Genomic DNA, 6,361 nt, shown 5'->3' on the forward strand with positions numbered 1-6,361 from the left:
ACACTGAGATAATCACTCCTTGCCTTTTAGGACCTTTTTTCTTCTGGTGTGTGTGTGTGTGTGTGTGTGTGTGTGTGTGTGCATGCGTGCGCGCGTGCGTGCATGGGCAAAAGAAATATTTCTTCCCCATAATAAGAGGATTGTCCTACATACGCTGCTTTTTATAACCTGCTTTTTTCACCTGATCACTGAACGTTTTTCCGTGTCATTAAATATGCTGCTACTGCCTCATTTTCGTGTCCGCCTGGCCTTCAGACACGGGGCTCCAGACCCTGCTGAGCCGCCTTCTCAACCCTCCCCTCCCCGGGACACTCAGCTGTGAAAGGCACCGATGTACACGGGGAAATGTAATGAGCTCATCTTCCCGCCACGCGATTTCAGCGGACCCTAAGCCCACCGCCGCCATGTGGGGCCTGGGCTACCACTGACTTCCCTGCTGGCCCCAGACCCTCCAGGGAAATCACCAGTCAGCTCTCTGCAGCTTCCTCGTTCCCCACATGCTCTCTGCAAAGCCAGCTCAGGACACGGTAAACTCAACTCATCCAAAAATCCGAGCTGGCAGCTCCCATGGGAGACCGCTCCAGCGGCTCCGAGTCAGAAATGAGGAACCAGGCCCAGAAAGGGGAAGCGGCAGGCCCATGCTCGGCCCGTGTCCCTGTGGCCAAGCGTAGTCTCTTCTTACCCCCAGCCTGGTGCCTGTCAGGAGTTGGGGCTCTCCTCTTCCACCCCTCTGTCCTGCAGGCCGGGTTTCCATCGCTTTCCCCAGGCCCTGGTGGAGCCTGGCAATTTCAAACCCCAGCCCAGCCCTTGGGGAAGGCCTCCCGCCACCCCCACCCCCAGCCCCAGCCTCCTTCTGGATCAAGTCCTGGTTTCACATCCCTGGGTGTGGTGTGGTTAGAACAGCTGCCTTTCTGGCTCGACAGTCCCTGTGCCTTGGGGCTAAGTAAACATTCCACCCACAACAGGCCTTCCGGTCTCTAGGGCCCATGCTGGTGAAGTGTCTAGGCTCTGGAGAAACAAGGACACAGCATCTTTGCAGACTGTCACGAAGCCCCAAGGACCGCCTCCTGGCTCTCTGAGTCAACGCAGCGGGTTGGAGCTGCCCCAGGAGTCCGGGACACCCCCACTTTCCAGCTGCACTGCCCTCAGGGGCCGACCCCCAGCTCCCCACCCCCCTTAGGAGTCTCTGGTTACCAGGGGAACCCGGAGGTAGCTTTGCCCCAGCAGTTACAGGAGTGTGCCCTTGGGGAGCGGTTCTTCCAGCTCAAAGCCAGTTCATTAAGTGTGAAATGGGAGAAGGATTATCCCAGCACCCCATCTGCCGTTCTTAGGCCTCTCAGAGGTTCTTAGTCCTCTCAGGCGGGCTCGGTGCCTGATTGCAGAGGCCTGGGGGCCTTGAATTTAAGCAGCAAGTATGGACTTCCAGGCCTTATTCCGCCCCCCACTTTTACTGAGCCTGAGCCCCAGCCTCAGGGATCCCCCAGGACCCAGGTCTGAGGCAGAGCTGGGGCTGACCGCTCTTCTATTCTGGCAGCCAGCAGGGAGCCAGTGAGGCGCTTTTACCCCACTGTCTAGCTGGTATCTTTCTTCCCGGGGGAACCATTTGGTGGGATATGAGTTTTCTGCAAGTTCAGACCCGTTAGCTATTTTTGCCGCTCAAAGCACGCGCTGCCTCGTTTCATCTTCAACCCACCTGCTTCCCCCCTGCCCATTCTCTTACGTGGCAAGCAGGACCCAGAAATTCTGGGTGGCCACTTTATTTGCTCAGCACTAACCCAGTTTTCTTACCTCCTAACAGACAAGAGAAGGGAGGCAATGAGTAACCCTGGGGAAATGACAGATGGGCAAAGTCTCCGGCTCAATGCACGGGAATAGATCGTTCTGGTTTTCTTGATGATTGGATGCAAAACTCCATGCCCTCGAATCCTTCCCTCAAGCCTCCCTCCCTCCAGGAACTCTTTGCTAAGCCTCACACCCCACCTCCAGGCTCAGAAGCTGGAATTCTTACCCTACAATCTTCATGGATTTATAAAGGCCACTGTGACTTCCACTCGGCCAAAGACAGTATCCATTGTCACCACAGCCAGCCGACAAATGTAGATTGCTTCCACCATCGCAGTGGGGGAGAGGAGAGGCCTCTGAAAGAAGGAGGATGCCTCCTGATGGGGCCTGGGACACCTGATCTGGGGTGGGGGCAAGCCTGTTCTGAGCCTGGCTGCCAAGCGGAAACAGAGAAAGTTGGGGGAGAAGGTGGCAAGCGAGGGATGGGGAGGGGGGCGCGAATGAGGAGAGAACAGAGAGGGTACACCGGACCACCAAGCCCCAAACTGACCAGCTCTTGCAGTTGGAAGTGGCCAGGGGGAGAAGCAGGCTGTATGGAGGGCCAGAGGCCAGTGGCGCCAACGCTTCAGGCGGGACCATCATTTACAGGGCCTGGTGCAAAATGCACCTGCGGGGCCCCTTGTTCAAAACTTATTCAGAACTTCAGGATGGAGACTGCAGAGCATTAAACCAAGCGTGGGGCCCCGGCAAGTGCTGCAGAGCCTGCCCACATTCCCCAACTGGGGCTGGTGTTGTGAGGGGTCACGGGCTGGGCCAACTGAGATGCAGTGGATTGTGATGAAAAACGAATTGGGGGGAAATTGGGGGAGGGGCACCTGGGTGGGTTAAGCGTCCCACTTTAGCTCAGGTCATGATCTCACGGTCCGCGGGCTCGAGCCCTGGGTCCGACTCTGTGTGCTGGCAGGGCACAGCCTGCCTGGGATTCTCTGTCTCCTCCCTCTCTCTGCCCCTCCCCCCAGTCACACTGTTTCTGCCTCTCTCAAAATAAATGAATAAACTTAAAAAAAAAAAATGGGAGAGGGACATAATAAGATTCAACCAAGGGATGGCAGTTCCATCAGTAACAGCTAATTATTGAGGATCTCCTCTATATCAGGCTCCCTTCCAAGTGCCTTATGTATATTCTCCAATCTTATGACAAACTGTAGGGGGCAGGTACTGTCTTCATCATTACCATCATCTCCCAGAGGAGAAGGCCAAGGCACTGAAAGGTAGAGTGATGTAAACTTTGTGACCGTTAGTTAACTGGCGGGTTGAGTAATTTGCTCAAAGACCTCAAGCTCCTAAACTGGAGACAGGTTGGAGTGCGGGCCCAGGGGCCTGTGCCCCTAATCTTTTGGCAGTATTGTCCTATCTGTGAACACAGAGAGCATCTCAGCAAAGGGAAGCTTCCTTAGAAGGAGCCATCTTAATGTAGCAAAGAGTGTTCTACCAGAGGTAGTCAGAGAGGCATGGGCTGGAGGCATTCGGAAATAGGAAGAAGGGCCCTTCATGGAGGAGCCTTCGAGCCCTGCTGTGGAGTGGGGTTGAACACCAATCCTAATAACAAGAGTTATGGCTCTCTCGGCAGTTGTGATGAGCCTAAGCTAAGCACAGTGGAAGCGTCATTAGGTCCCAGGATGTTAGTAGCTGGTTCCTGTCACACAGAGAAGGAGAGGAGAACAAGGTCACAGAGCTTGGAACCGGCACTCCTCAAGAGTTGAGGAGGTGGAACTTGAACCCAGCTCCCTTTGCTTCCAGAGCCCTTACCTCCAATAGCCATCCCATCTGAACTGACTCTTAAGGTCCCTCCCACCCCAAGATGCTAGAATTCTAAACCTCCACAGGGAAATGATACCGTATCTGCCCGTGGGATTGCACTTCAGCCTGTGTTGATATTTTTGCTGAGATCTTGGAGATTGCCGGGGGCCCCCCAGAATCTGTTCCCTGTCTTGAATCAGTCCTCTGGAATGTTGGCCCAGACCCTGACCAGGCTGTTCTGATTCTTTCTCCCTCGAATTTGACTATCTGGGTTTTATGTAAGTGCTGGTGAAGGCCCATGCTTCTGATTTCATCTGTATTTAAACAGCTTTGTGAGTTCTGGCATGATGTCCAGAAAAGCTCACGGGCTCTCACTTTCCCTGAGCCAGGACGTCTGTGGCAGCCCCTGTACTCAGACCGAACCCCAAGACTACCCTCTGAAAGTCTCGGGCTAACACCACAGGTTGGTGGGGCTCTGGTTCAGGATCAGACTAAGGGTGTTCTCCAGGTTTCTGTCCCCACCTCCAGACCGGCCCCTGAAGACTTACCATCTCACCTGCATTAGCTTCCTATAGCTGCCGTCACAAAGTACGACCAACCGGGTGCCTTAAAACAAGAGAAATGTGTTCTTGCACAGTTCTGGAGGCCAAAGCCCAAAACTGAGGTAACCACAGGGCCATGCTCTCTCATTCTCTGGAGGAGAATCTGTGTCATGCCCCCTCCTAGCTTCTGCCTTCCAGAAATCCTTGGTATTCCTTGGCCTACAGACCCATTTCTTCGGTCTCTGCCTCAGGGTCACATGGGGTTCACCCTGTTTGTCTCTGTCTACACTCTTGTCTTCTTGTATGGGCACCAGTCACACTGGGTTAGGGTCTACCCTAGCTGAACACGACCTCATCTTAACTTAATTACAGATAAGACACTTTTATCAAATAAGATCGCATTTACAATACTGGAAGTTAGCACTTCAGCCTATCTTTTTGGGGGGACACAATTCGATCCACAATATCACCCATACCTTAGTCAAGTATCCATACCACTAGGGACACTTAACATACCGTTTCCTGCATGTTGGCTCCGTTGGTCATGTGACCCTCACCTCTACCCTATAACTGGGTTCTGCAATCCCCACTTTACAGATGAGAAAACAGAGGGCCAGAGAGGTTGAGCAGCTTGCCCCACGTCACACACAGCTACCAAGAGCGGACCTGAGACCCACAGCCCTGACGCTACACAGCGTGGTTCTCAGCATGCAGTGAGCAGGAAAAAAAGCGAGCCTGAGCCGTCCCTGCTGAGACCAAGGCGCTCTGAAACAGCTCTGCAGTTCTACGAAGGGACATGCTGGCTCCATGCGGGACAGCCTGGCTTCAGACTCCTTTCCTCCATGGTAGATCGCTTCTCTGAAACTCAGTTGATTCATCCGTAAGACAAGGTCAAGGGCGCTGCCCTCTGCCTCTAAAGGAGCGGCTGGGAGGGTGAATACCCAGACTGTCGCCGGCCCCTCGGAAGCCCCACGTGCGAGGGCTGTAACCACCTGTCCTCCGGGCCTGCGCTTCCTTTAGCTCTGTTTTCAAATGCTCTGCCGCAGAGAGGGCTTTGCCGACCATGGTGTCCTGCCGTCCCCTTCATCGCGTGACCCAGATTTCAGACTGCTTGACATACAGCTGTGTCTATCTGTTTATGGTCTACCCTACCTAGTTTAGAATGTAAACTTCGAGGGAGCGAGGGCTTCGTCTGTTTCGTTCCCTGTTGTAGCCCCAGTGCCTACAACAGTGCCTGACACGTTAAGAGGCACTCGTTAATATCCATCGACCGAATCAATGAATAGCTTAATGTAAACTGGCGGTTTCTGCCTTGTGATTGGAGAGGGAACAGCCTTTCCGCTGGAATTAAGCCCCACGAAAGCAGGAGATCGTGGTCGTCGGATTCAATGCTACATTCCCGGCGCTTGGCACAGAACAAGGTGCTTGATAAACATCTGTTAAATGAATGGGTGAGGAAAAGGCTGCCGGACAGACGGAGACCTCACGGTCCCCCTGCTCTGGGAGACGAACAGCCAAGGAAGGCTGTGGTTGCCCCTGAGCTGGACCTTCAAGGGTCTTAGCAGGTGGGAGAAGGAAGGGGTGCTTTCTAGCTCAGAGACACAGAGGTGGGCTGTGTGTGCTGGGGTGGGGGGGGGGCGGGGGGGTGACAATGAGCTGGCTTGTTTGCAAAAGAAGAGCTGCCCGATTTGAACAGGGTTGGCATCCGAGGTAAAGAGGCAGACTGCATCTGTTGAATTACTTCAATGCCGGGTGAAATGAAACATATTTTCCTCCCAGCTACATGCATCAGGGACTTCACTAATCAACCACTAACAAAGGAACAATTTAAAAAAATTTTTTTTAAACGTTTATTTATTTTTGAGACAGAGAGAGACAGAGCATGAACGGGGGAGGGTCAGAGAGAGAGGGAGACACAGAATCGGAAACAGGCTCCAGGCTCTGAGCTGTCAGCACAGAGCCCGACGCGGGGCTCGAACTCACGGACCGCGAGATCATGACCTGAGCCGAAGGTGGACGCCCAACCGACTGAGCCACCCAGGCGCCCACAAAGGAACAATTTAAAGAGCTATTGCGTTTAACTTGTCCCCCCCCCCCCCCCCCCCCATCCTCTATCACCAGGGATCTCGGGCTCTGCAAAGGCCAGGGCACGTCTTGAAATAACTTCTCAAGCAATTAAACCGCATCCCATTTTATAAGTCTGAATATGTCAGAGGATCCTTTTACCTCCATCTTTG

Source organism: Panthera onca, chromosome B1 (genome assembly GCF_046562875.1).
Source record: "Panthera onca isolate mPanOnc1 chromosome B1, mPanOnc1 haplotype 2, whole genome shotgun sequence".
Lineage (NCBI taxonomy): Eukaryota > Metazoa > Chordata > Mammalia > Carnivora > Felidae > Panthera > Panthera onca.